At 43.8% G+C, this 14,187-nt stretch overlaps 1 protein-coding gene across 7 annotated transcripts in view; it reads left to right on the top strand.

Moving 5' to 3' along the window:
• LOC124605610 (actin-binding LIM protein 2) overlaps positions 1 to 14,187 on the top strand; it is a 345,173-nt gene that overhangs the window by 107,734 nt on the left and 223,252 nt on the right. The gene's annotated exons all lie outside the window — the stretch shown is intronic.

The following is a 14,187-nucleotide window of genomic DNA, read 5'->3' as shown; positions in this document are numbered from 1 at the left end:
GGCGGTCCTCCCGTCCCATTCACGGGCGTGCCCGGAGACGCAAGCTTGCCTTATAACGGGAAAGTGTATCGCAGCTATTCGACTCTTCGGTGTCGGGATCATTCGGGTTCTTTAGCTGTAACATATCGGCTCCTAACATCAAACTTGTCTTGTTAGTAATAATAATAATAATCTTCAACTTCCTCAGTTGTGTGTTATATTACGGTGTATTGATAATTTTTACTTATGGACCGTCTGACAGCATCTGAATGAAACACAATTTTAGTGCCATACGCGTTTCGCCTTTATTTTCTGCAAGGCATCGTCAGTGGCCTGGAATATGTACATATGTTAGCTATTTAATTTACATTTTTGTCACCGTGCCTATAGGTTATAAACAGTTCTGGTGGTTGGTATTTCCTATTAAGTAGTAATGTTTTGAACTGTACTTACAGGTTGCGTGGACAATTTCTTACATATTACGCTCCTGTTGCATTCATAAGAAGAACAACAACATAAAAAAGGCAACAGGAGCGTAATATGTAAGAAATTGTCCACGCAACCTGTAAGTACAGTTCAAAACATTAGTACTTAATAGGAAATACCAACCATCAAAACTGTTTATGACCTATAGAGACAGTGACATAAATGTAAATTAAATAGCTAACATATGTACATATTCCAGGCCACTGATGATGCCTTGCAGAAAATAAAGGCGAAACGCGTATGGCACTAAAATTGTGTTTTATTCAGTTGCTGTCAGACGGTCCATAAGTAAAAATTATCAATACACCGTAATAATAATAATAATAATTGCTGTTGGATTGATGCCTTAGTTTGTTGCGATTTCCGTAAGCTTAATAAACACAACAGGTACACATGACAGACTTAAGTCACCAATAATATAGTGTCCATCATTTGCAACAATCTGCCAGCGCTATGCTAACTTTTTGGTTCCGCGACTGTAGAAATCACGTGGTTTCGAGGCGAAGAACTCGTCAAGCCATGTTCGGAGCGCGTTTTCATCCAGAAAGAAAGTTTCTGGAAGGTTATTCGATACAGCGGAAAAGGTGAAAATCTGTGGGAGAAAAATTGTTGAATAAGGTGACTGCGGAATAAGTTCCATCCCAACTCCTGTATAGTCTTTCTTGTCAATATAACAGGATGCGGGCAAGCGTTATAGTGGAGTAGCATCACTTCACGCAGTCTTCATCGTGGTTGTTGTTGGATTGCACCTGGAAGACGTCTCAGTTGTTGACGGCAAATGTCAGCAGTGATGGTTACACCTAGGGGAAGCAATTTGAAGCACACCACACCATACCGTCGTCGTTCCACCAGATGCATAACATTACCTTTCGTGGATCCCCATAGGTCCTTCTACTGGGAGTTGATGTTTTCGTTTGGGCTCAGCCATTCCTCTCTTTTCCGTATGTTAGCATGAAGACATCATTTCTCGTCACCATTAACGATATAGGAGAGGAATGGTCGGTGTTGTCCACGAGAGTGGAGAGATGCACATATGGCCAGCCGCTGATAATTGTGATTTTGGCTTAGGGTCTGCGATACCCATACACCCACTGTTTGAACTTTCCCCATTACATCCAAATATCGGATGATGGTGGCGTGATCACAGTTCATCACATGTGCCAGTTCTTATTGTGGATTAACGCGTTTAAACGATCATCATCAAACCCCGATGGTCTTCCTGAACGCAGTGTGTAACTAATAACAAAATGAGCCCCCTTAAAGCATACAGATCCCAGTAAAGTGATTTTTTGTAGTTGACAGAAAAAGCCACGTTATTGGGATCTGCGCGTATTATCCCTTCATTGGGTGCCGCCTTAACGTGGCGGTGTGCCTTGAGTGCTCCATTAAAGCTGAGAGCTGGGCGTGCTGTAGTGCCAACCGGCAGGTTAAAAAATGCTGGAAGAGGTCGAGGCTGGGGAACACGACTAAGTGCACCCAACCCGTTTGAACACCAAAGGAGTAACAAACCAAACAGGAAGATTTACTGGTTCTCGGTCGTCGCCCAGGAAAAAAGGACCGCAGCAGTTGCTGAGGAAACTGAGCAGCCGGCGAAAAGTAGGGGAAAAGAATCTCAGAATCTCAGAAGCGCAGGAATAACATTATTTCAGGCGATCATCGTCATGAAATGCAACTACTTAAGGACACTATTATTATTATTATTATTATTATTATTATTATTAATGTACTTTAATGTAATTATACTGTATCATTCCTCGTCGCCACCCCTTCAGATACAAAACACTGCCAGGAAATTTACTGAGCACTCGGAAAAATCCTGAAGCCTCTTACTCCTTATACGACGGCTGGATACTTTACGTCATTGACTTGCATCCTAGATGATATCTCGAAAGATGAAGCCTAAGAATTATTTAATAGGCTCGGATTTTCATGTAGGAATCATCTTACAATACATTCAAAGTGTGCCATGAGAGATGGTATACTTCGGCTACATACGTTTAGTTCAATTGCGACTTGTGAGGGATCGTCTAAGATCCATGACATAACCAAGTACAGCCGACTTCAGAATTTTTCCGAGTGCTCACTGAATTCCCTAACTTTTTGGTGAGGGAGAGGGGGCGGACTGTCATTAGAGGCGGGCTACAAACTCAACGAGCCGATATTTCTCTTGTTCTGATCTGCCGCTCTTCCTGTCAGTAGATCAGCTTGACGTAATTTGCAGACGTATACCTTATATAAAACTTCACGGGTGGAACTCCACACGAAGTATGTGCATTTTAGCCGTAACGGTTATAAAAAGCCTGTAGGTTCGTGAGTACGAAAGGTACTGAACTTCCTTCAAGAAACTCGAAATGTCAAATATACTGTCAAGGAGATAGATTATGAGATAATTAATGTTTTTTTGCTGCCAACAAGCGTATAAACAATTATCAAATTTTACCATGATGATTCACGTAAAATGCAGACCTTTGTTGAAAGGCAGTTATCGAAACCTTACGACGTTAATATAAAAGTTCCTCCTCTTTACTTGGCTTCACGACCAGTGATAACATTGATGAATTTTGATAAAAATGAATGTGCAGTGAAACGAAAATATGTGATAGTTACACTGTCGTATTTATTACTTCAGGTAAAAAGCTGCAGAAGCCGCCGCCCCTGGCGCAAAAGCCGTTGCTTGCGGGAACATACACAGTGACAAAAGCTAAAGTTCCTTCAACTTTGCTTCAAAGAACTCGTTGTAGTACTGTAATGTTAAAAGTTTGTTTTTGTGTAGTTTGATCCTCACCAGTCTCTCCATCTCTTATTGCTTTTCCACATTTTTCAAGACGATTACAGCGATGTCATTAGAAACGAACAACGAATTCGGATTGAACAAGATACGAAAATGTACTGGGCGTACACCATCCCTGTCGGGAAGAGTAATTATTTCATTTAGTATACGCGTAGTTACCCGTTTTACCCCTGGCTATGCAAGCTTTTTGTAGCTTGGTCAGGAATTCTGTCTTCCGCCAACGATATCGCTAGCGGTATGACTTTCCTTTGTCACAGCGCATATGGAAGTGGAAGATAAATGATAAAGCTCATTCATGATTCATTATTGATAAAAGCTCAATTCTGGGTATGTAGACAGGCTGTTTCAAGACAGTGGGATGTAATAAAATAAAATCGGCCGCTCCCTTTTCAACTGTGCAACAGTGAGATTTGTGGTAGATTCTTATGTGTGTTTGTCTATTTTATGTTTGTCTGTTGTCGATGTGTTATGTTCGCAGTAAAATGTCGTAACAACGTGATAAAATTGTATCTGATAGTGCTGTTAAAAGAATTACTGTTTGTTGCGCGTGTGAAGAGTCTTGGGAGAGACGGCTGGATATTTTTAGCAACTATTCATATATGAGATTGCAGGATCGAGTGCTGTTGTCCACGTCTCTTCCCGTACACGTCGCATTCAATCTGAAACAATTCTGCTATTTCAATACTTCCAAAAATACTAATAAAGGTCGAGACGCTCACCTTTGTTCTCATGAAATAATAACGGTTTATTGTGTCTCTTGTACAATTCTCCACATAACATCAAAAGAAGCGAACAGAAAGCTCTAGTTACCCCTAGTTACGAGTAAACCACAGAGAGAGTAATATTCGGAGTCAACGATATAATTATCATAGTCTCTCTCAGATAACGTCTTTGCCACTTAGCTTTCTCACAGTCGATTCAGTACGTTACATATTTATTACACTACAGATTCCCCTTGTATTGTAACATATCACCCCGGACTGCAAGTCCATTTTTTAAAAAAAAAAACCTTAAGCGATTTAGAGAGTACACAGGATACGTATATATGGATCGATTAACAGAAATTTGAACCTGACTGCACCTGAATGCGAATCCAATGCTCTAATAAACGAGCCGTATCGTCAACACTTTCCCTTTTTCCCAGCGAAATGTCACCCAGTATGTGTCTGGACACAGGAACGGAATCAGTCTCCTTTCCTATCGTGAGTTCCGCACTGATGCACGGTCCATCCGCATGATTGCTTTCCGCCACAGCGTTCTGCTTACATGTCTTCCTTGACCTTTTCTAACGATTGCTTTTTGGGACCATCACTATGTCTGCTTCCTCCTGGATCATAACGGAGGGTGTGTTTTTGCTATGGAGTTATCACCATTTCCGGCGATGTATCCATCTAGATGAGTATTTGCACTACCAAACTTAGAAAGATAAACGCAAGCCACTAGAAAGCATTGAGCCAGTCACTGTCAGTAATTCACTGCACGCTAGCGGCTACTCCGGCGGGAAAGTCCAAAACAAATATCACTCTATACAACATCGAAAAATACGTAACATGTTACAATAGAATAAATAGTACTACTAAAAACAGATAAATAGCTACTGTTCACTTCGACTCGGAAGCACGTAAGAATATCACTAAATGTATTACACAATCTGTGTAGTAACTGAGTACTTCTGCTGCACATTTCCACTCTACTATACACGCTATGCCCAGCAAAGTGGCGCGGTGGTAAGACATTGGACCCGCATTAAGGAAGGGAGAGTTTCATTTTCCAGCCTGGCCATTAATATTTGGGTTTTCTGTGGTTACCTTAAATCGCTTAAGGGAGTAACCGGGATTGTTATTATAAAAAGAATGCGACCCTGCCCCCAATTGAGCTATGTCTCTAATGACCTCGTCGTCGACTGGACGTTACACAATGATCCAGCCCCCTTCCATACAACGTAAGGCGTGTTGGTTATAATCTGTTGATTGCTGCTATCACTCCCCACCGTTCCCCTTGAATGTTCGTTTTTCAGATGCCGCAGCCTTGTGACGTCCATTATTGATCCGCGCAGCGTTTTTATTTCCAGTCTATGTAGCGCCCTTTTTTTTTCCAACATACTCGTAACGAGCCGTATGGATCCACCGGGTGTATTTCAGATGTGTAAACTTCACCGCTAAGATGGTTGAGCATTTTCTTGTGACTTAGCACTTCAGAGCCAAAATGTAGGCTCGAGTACTCCCAATTCAGAAACACCAATTTTTCACTGCGGTGTCATCATTAGGATGCCTTTGGATAGATGAACGTTTGTAAATGTGTAACATGTCTTTTTGTCCTGTCCCTTCTTATTTCCAGTCGTTTTCATGTAAACCTTTCCTCTCCTCTCTTCTCATTCCTTGCTTTATCAGTCCACCTAACGTTGAAAGGCGTAATAATTAGTGCCTTTGCGTTGTGAAAGGTTATCTTTCAGGTTGGGTACAGACACAACCTCACATGCAAATCAAGGACAACCCGAATACACCGCACATATGCTGGTATAATACTGTCGTTACGAAGCGCTTGCCATTTGGGCTCATGGGGGGAGGGAAGGGGGGGCGGCTCTTTCGAAAACTTGATCGGGGTCCATAAAAGCCAGGTGTAGTGCACGGTTGTTTTCTTGATGTTTCTGCGTGCTACTGAAATCGCCAAGCGTCAGTTTCTATAAAAAGAGCTGCTCTCATTTGTGAGTGGGCGACGCGCATGGGTTTAGTCGTTGATAATCCTGAATGTAGAGAACCGCACGGAAGCTGTAATCTAGTCTAGTGTTGGCGTGGCTCGTATATGTGGGGCAGCCGTGCGACAGGCGAGCGCCGTGTCACGGGCCGTGGCCGCCTTCCGCCGCGCCCGAACGTGCGCCGAGTTTGCGATTCCACCTGCCCAGTCGGTTTGTGTGTTATCGCCGCTTCTTTATCGGAATTCCGCGCGCAGAGTTGGCAACAGGATGTGGCCGGCGTCCGTAGCCGGAGGGAAAGCGCCCGCGGCGCTAGCTGGAGCTGCGCTAAACATTGTTCTGAGGTCTGCGGTCGCCCGTGCTCCGTTCTTGTCGGGCGGAGAGAGCTGCCTGCGCCCGTAAACTGTGTTCTGAAAGGACGGCGCCGTCGACAAGTCAAGCGTGTAGAGTCTGCCTGCCCCCTCTTGCTTGCTTCATTGCAAACTGTGTTACGGTCAGGCGACACCCAAGTTCGAGATAAGATATCTGCGCCACTGCTCGGGCAGCCAGCTTGCCGACGCCTGTCTTAGTTGTTTTCTTTGGCACCTGTTTTCTAGGAGGAAAAAATAGAAAATCTACTGCTGTGTGGCAATGGCTCCAGGACAGGTAATATTGACAGATGCTTGTGGTGACATCATTATCAACTGTTTTCCGTATCCTTGGGTGCACAGATCGTACATATCGGCTAAAAAACATGATTCAGCTAACTAAAATGTTGTATGCTTAACTTGGCCAGTTTGGACCGTATCGTCACTATGAAGTGTGAAATACACCGAAGCGCCAAAGAAACTGGTATAGGCATGCGTATTCAAATACAGAGATATGTAAACAGGCAGAATAAGGAGCTATGGTCGGCAACGCCTATATACTCGTATGACAAGTATTGCCGGCCGCGGTGGCCGAGTGGTTCTAGGCGCTTCAGTCTTGAACCGCGCGTCTGCTACGATCGCAGGTTCGAATCCTGCCTCGGTCGTGGATGTGTGTGATGTCTTTAGTTAGGTTTAAGTAGTTCTAAGTTCTAGGGGACTGATGACTACCGATGTTAAGTCCCATAGTGCTCAGAGCCATTTGAACCATTTTGACAAGTAGTATTTAGCGTAGTTGTTAGATCTGTTACTGCTGCTACAATGGAAGGTTATCAAGATTTAAGTGACTTTGAACGTCGTGTTGTAGTCGCCGCGCCAGCGATGGGAACCAGCATCTCTGAGGTAGCGGTGAAATGGTCTCTTAACACTATGGGACTTAACATCTTAGGTCATCAGTCCTCGTAGCGGTGAAGTGGGGATTTTCCTGTACAGCCATTTCACGAGTGTACCGTGAATATCAGGAGTCCGGTGGAACATCAAATCTCAGATATCGCTGTGGCGGAAAAAGATCCAGCAAGAATGGGAGCAACGACGACTGAAGAGAATTCGTTCAACGTGACAGAAGTGTAACCCTTCCGCAAATTGCTTCAGATTTCAATGCTGGGTCGTCGACAAGTGTCTGCGTGCGAACCATTCAACGAAGCACTATCGATATGAGCTTTCGGAGCCGAAGCCCACTCTTGATGACTACACGACACAAAGCTTAACGCCTCGCCTGGGCTCGTCAGCACCGACATTGGGCTTTTGATGACTGGAAACACATTGCCTGGTCGTACGAGTCTCGTTTCAAATTCTATCGACCGGATGGACGTGTACGGATATGGAGACAACCTCATGAATCCATGGACCCTACATGTCAGCAGGGGACGATTCAAGGTGGTGGAGGCTCTGCAATGGTGTGGGCGTGTGCAGTTCGAGTGATGTGGGACCCTTGATACGTCTAGATACGACTGTGATAGGTGACAGGTTCGTAAGCATCCTGTCTGATCACCTGCATCCATTCATGTCCACAGTGCATTCCGACGGACTTGGGCAATTCCAGCAGGACACTGCGACACCCCACATGTCCCGAATTGCTACTTAATGGTTCCAGGAAAACTCTTCTGAGTTTAAACACTTCCGTTGGACCAAACTTCCCAGACACGAAAATTATTGAGCATATCTGGGATGCCTCTCAATGTACTGTTCAGAAGAGATCTCCACCCGCTCGTACTCTTGCGGATTTATGGACAGCCCTGCAGGATTCACGGTGTCAGTTTCCCCCAACACTACTTCAGACATTAGTCGAGTCCATGCTGTGTCGTGTTGCGGTACTTCTGCTTGCTCGCGGGGGTCCTACATGGTACTAGGCAGGTGTACCAGTTTCTTTGGCTCTTCAGTGTAGATACGATCATAAGAAAAGTCTCATATTCATACAGGATGTACTGTTAGTCAAAACTAGAAGAGAAGTTTTTGTAGTGATCTATACAGAAACCAGTACTTGTTCTGTTCTCTCATTCCTACCAATGTTACGTAGAAGCAGGCATTTCACAATTCTTGTTACCGGTTTCTAGGTTTTAGGGCGGACTAAGTAGATATAATTTTGATAAAGAACACGTGTCCGGAAATCTACCGTTTGGATGTAAAATAAATTTGAAGATAGGGTCGCTTTCAGATCTTCCGCTTCGATATCAGCACCCAAGGGAGGAAATGAGCTCTGATTTGTGCCCTGCAGAAGCCAATGACAAGGGAAAAGTTTCGAGTACTCGGCTCGGGTTCTTTTCTACGTGACGAAGAACGTCCTCTTTCAAGGTCGGGAGCGCGGCGGTTACATGGAGCTCCACAGTCAACCCTCCAGTCAACGTACCTATTTCTCGCAGCCGTTGCTGGAGTCCTACTGAATGATGCGTTATGTCATAATTACAACAGAGGAACCTCTCTAGAAATACGGACCCCACTACGAACTTGGGAGGTCACACTACTTGGCCTTGCCAGACGTAATCGCGAACGCGTCCGGGGCCCAGGGGAGGTTCGCTGCATCTCGTAAGACCTAGTGTCACGTTCTGTAAGGTACGCCACATAGCCGGTATCTCATTTGCCCTGTACAATAGATCTAGACGACGGCGCCCTCATTGTGTGTGTACGTACCGTGAAACGAGGGATTTCACCCTCTAGTCAAACTTCGCTTATAAACCTCGGGGAGCCTGTAATAGGAATTCTGAAACACAGGATTGCTGTGTAACAGACGGATGAGAATGAGAGCTAAGATTGCCCCGTATCTCAGCAGGTGTTGGTTTCCGCAAATATCATCATAAGAACTTCTCTTTAGTTTTGACCGAGACTACTTCCTTGTAGAAATATTTGGCACTTTACTGGCTAACAGTAGGAAAGTATGCAAAAATGAAAGTACCAAGACATGCCAGAAAGCGTCGTTGACCCAATCGACTATAACTCGGATTGCGGTGACAGTATCCTCTGTCAGCTGGAACACACAACACAAATTAGTTTTTTAGTTTCCAGTATGCTGTTATTGTGTATAACAGTGCGGTCGATATTCACTTGGGTCGATGTTGTATATGTATATGCCTCGGCACGATCAACTGTCCCGCTCTACATTTCTCGTTGGGAAATAATATGGTTTAAAAGTAGACAGTGGAGATGATGGTGAGACGGTGCCCCCCACCGGCCCCCTCCCTTTCACCGAGAGGGGCGACACATTGTTAAGGCATGTGCATTCACCCACTTGTTTCCCGTCATTTTTCTAAACAGATGAAGTCGATTTACTTCCCCTAGCTGAGTTTCTGTTCTTCTGTCTCTGATGAGATTGTCTTCAAAGGGTTTAAGTATGAGACCAGGCTGAAGTCGACGGGTCCAAATCCGTTGAGTAACATGGCTGATCCGACACTTCGTAATTCCAAGTACACAGTGTTCCCGATGCCAAAGTTCCTTTAGAAATAAATGCATTAACCTGGAGAAAGATTATTTTTATCTAATTGCATACATATTCATTTGTCTTTTTCGGTGCCGAACATTCGACCTCAAGTCTACTGTTTTTCATGAAATATGGAAAACATATGCCATCGAAGGTACCATTTAGGACTACAAAATTAGCGACATCTTTTTTAAAACTTACTAATTATCCTTTATTTTGGAAACAGAATGATGACTTATTCTTTGGAACATATCTAGGCCCTGTTGGATTCCATGACACGACGTTTATCAACTGTGATTGCAGCACGTGAGAGGCTCCTCACCATAAAAGAGTGTCAACAGTCCGGAGGCTGGGTAAACATCACACTTATTTGCTAGGCAGGTTCCTACAGAATGTACTATGCCCTTGCCTTTCTTTAAACCTTTGAATTGCCTTACAGTCAGTTACAGGAGGACTAACAATTTATGTGGACTCCGGACCACGGAGAAAATAGGGGTTTTTCACATATACGAATTATTGCCAGAGGAAAAAGATGTAAATAAAAGTATCCTCGGACTACTGGAGGTAGAACCCCAGCCCATCGTGTTCGTAGCCTGCCAGTTACGCACGTAGCCCCAGAGCCACACTTCACACATTTCAAGTATTCAAAAATAGTAAACTATGCACAGTTAGGTTGTGATGAAGTCGCGCGGGAGGAATGCAATAATTATGTAAATACTGAGCACGGCTTTTTCCACCTCATTATTTGGTCACTAATACCAACAGTTTAAAAATCTGTTTTCTCGTTTCGGGAATAATCCGACAGATCTCAATATAAAATGATTTAATATCTAATATTTTTCTACATTATTTCAACCTCGATGTTCATGGTCCTTTTCCGTGAGGACAAATTTTTAGTGAGTGAACTGATATTAGCGACCAAATAAACTGGTGCAAAAGAAGTGATCAGTAATTCATCATTTGTATAGTTGCATTGTATCGACTACGTGGTACGGAAATTTCAGTCATTTTTCTCCTTCCATATGTTACAAAGTTCACAAGGACTGGTGGCCCCACCAGTGCTTGTGAACATTGTAACATATGGAAGGATGTTGACATCAGCTTGACTGCACATCGCGCAACAGAAATGTGTTAACGGTGCGGTGGCGATAGCACGTGCCCTGCCTGTCGACTGCTAGCGACAAGAGTGACAAAGAGGGCGTTACGGCCGCCGGTACGTACTGTACGTCAGATAGGGAGCTGCGGACAGTGCAGAACGGCAGAACTGGTCGCTACGGTTGCATCACGGCCGAATAATAGCGCGGCGTGGGAGCGCCGCTTCCTGGCTGTGACGCAGCGCCTGCGAACGCGCTTCTGCGCCTCAGCAGCTGCCTACGAAGCACTCTTCTCGTTATTCACTCGCAGCAAACGGTTTCTGCACTGTGTGACTAACTTAAAGTGCGATCACATCAGATTAGGCATATCCGTTATCGTTGTGAGTGAAGTAAGGCTCTCATCAACCGGAAGTTTGGTTTGAACATCACTGTGCATTACTAACTACGACACTTGGAGGTGGTATGCCCTTGCATTTTTACGACCTTTGAATTGGCATGCCCGTCCAGGTGCCCGTCAGTATTCACGTACTGTACTTTCCGTGCCCCGATCTAAACTCTCTTCCTCCAAAACTCTCCAGCTTTAAAGGCCTTGCCATTGAACAAAAATATATCTTCCGTAGACACTTGAGCAAACGTTCAATCGTCTGTCTTTCTTCACTGACTTGGCGATTACTGTTCATAATTTAATCAGTGCTTTCCATGTACTGTACTGTAGTTGCCGCCCTTGCGTGATTTCCTCTTTGGGGTACAGGATTGTATTTTGCAGTGTGTCCAACTATAAAGATAGGCGTTGGATCTCAGGGCGGCCGCGTAGCGGTACCTTCCGGTGCATAAAGCTCTCCCTTGACTTAGACGAGTTGTAACTGTCAGGTAGTTATACATTAAGTACCGTGGTCGATTTACTGCTTTTTTTTTCTCTCTGTTTCACTGGCTATTTTCCGTCTGATGTTATTTGGTTCTGCTATGACCGCAAGAGGGTAAATTTTGTGTACTGGTGTAGACATCAGGTGATAATCCTAACAGTCTCATCTAAAACGGCGCCTACTTGTTTGGTGTGGCTAGATAGGCCCCATATTGTTGCTGATGATCGAAGAACTTCAGATTGCGCTCACCAGGGTAAATCAGTTATTTTACGTATAATATTTTTTCTTGCACATCTTTTTCTCTTACATCAGTGTAATGTTTTTGAAATGACAATGTACACTCTAAGGTGACTCCCAATTATTTCGGTTACTTGCAGTGTTGTAGTCTAATCCCTTTTCATGCTATTTCCAACTTTGTTGAGGCCTCTCAGTACACAAGCGGAATGTGCTTACTTGTTTCTTTCTTGATTAGGTCGCAGGAGATTTCTTCACGGTAGTCCCCAAAATGTTTAGCAAAGCCTCTGTCAGATTTCTTTTAACCTCTATAAAAGTTCTTTCTCTAGCAGTAATTTCAGTGTCGTTCACAGGTATGAATGTATTTCCGGCGAGAATGGCTGGTCATGTACAAAACAGGGGAAAGAACACTCACTTATGGCGCGCGCGCGCGCGCGCGCGCGCGCGCGCGCGCGCGCGCGCGCACACACACACACACACACACACACACACACACACACACACACACACTAGCGCGCGGAAAGGGAGGGGGGGGAGAGAGGGTGGGGGGGATGTTCAGTACTCTACAGGACACATAGTGAGTCCGCGACGAATCGCAGCTGTACAGCGCATTGGAGAACCCTGCCCTGGTGTTTCCATTATGTTAATAACTGTTAAGAGTATGCGGGTGTATTGTGTAGGAAGTGGCTGGTGCTGCTAGGAGGGGATCAACATGTAAAGAAATTTAGTAAACGCAAGACTTGCCTGCTGGGGCACAGCGACCACCAGAAATTAATGTACACATAAACCGTCACATGTCGCGTGTCACTTACTTTATAGCATTTTAAGATACTCATTGATCCGATAGCAGCAGCTCAAGGCTTTAAACCGCCGTTCAGCACCATCGTCAACACGTAATGCTGTTACGGCGATGAATATCTGTGATGTTCTAGTTTGTAGAGTTAAACAGGAATAAAACAACTAACATACTGCCACCTCTCGCAAGATCTTATATTACGTTGTAGCCCTCATTACTTCTTAATAATAAATATTTATGTCGGTATGAAGTGTGTGCAGCCGGCCGTAGTGGCCGAGCGGTTCTAGGCGCTATAGTCTGGAACCGCGCGACCGCTACGGTCGCAGGTTCGAATCCTGCCTCGGGCATGGATGTGTGTGATGTCCTTAGCTTAGTTAGGTTTAAGTAGTTCTAAGTTCTAGGGGACTGATGAGCTAAGCAGTTAAGTCCCATAGTGCTCAGAGCCATTTGAACCATTTTTTTTTTTTTTAAGTGTGTGCAACATAAATACGACGAGGAAAACCAACAGCTAACTACCGAAAGGTGTATGCATTTATATTGCTATTTGTCACCCACACACACATGCGCTGAAGTAGTTTCTTTCGTATACTACCAAAAACGAGAAAGATAGCCAAGAAAAATAGTACGTACAAATAGTCTACATCTTCTTACTATAATTAAATCCACGTGTAAATGGATTTATGACATTATTATGAAAAGTATAGATTGCTACTCACCATATCGAGGAGAAGCTAAGTCGCAAATAGGCGCTAGGAACAAACTGCTAAATATGTGAGCTTTCGGCGAAAAGGTTTTATTCTAAAGTGTGTACACACACACACACACACACACACACACACACACACACACACACACACACACACACAGAGACAATAAATGTTTGTGTTTCTATTTTGCAACTGTTACCTATCAGATATAATCTTAAGTAACACCACATGCAAATCGTTTCATGTGTGTTTTATTTTGAGACTTTCGTTGCTCGTTTGCCACCTTACACCAAAAATGAAAGTTCGCATAACTAGCTGTTTCGCATATAGAATACGTAACAGTATTTCCGGATAAATATGTAAATTTTTCGGCAAGTTATTTTGCACAAATAGGTTGCTATTTTTCCCACGTCGTTTGACATTGCTAACATGCAACTCATTCGCAGTGTAAATGCTTATCTATAAATTTATGGAATCTCCTCTGTCAGTGATGAATATGTATAACCAAAAATGTTGTCCAAGTCTTCTAAGAGGAAGTTTTCGAATAGTTAAACTGGTAAACACAGCAGAACACATGTTAATGGATAATATGTAGACCTTGTTCATTTGTTACCTTAAATTGTATTATTTTGGCGTTAACGCGCAAATAAACTTCAAAACAACGAACCGTGGAACTTAATATAGTTAGTTTAGAGGTAGTCTTGAAAGTCGGTTATCATAAGACTAAGT

Source organism: Schistocerca americana, chromosome 3 (genome assembly GCF_021461395.2).
Source record: "Schistocerca americana isolate TAMUIC-IGC-003095 chromosome 3, iqSchAmer2.1, whole genome shotgun sequence".
In the NCBI taxonomy this organism is placed as follows: domain Eukaryota; kingdom Metazoa; phylum Arthropoda; class Insecta; order Orthoptera; family Acrididae; genus Schistocerca; species Schistocerca americana.
This window is presented reverse-complemented; position numbering and strand designations above follow the sequence as displayed.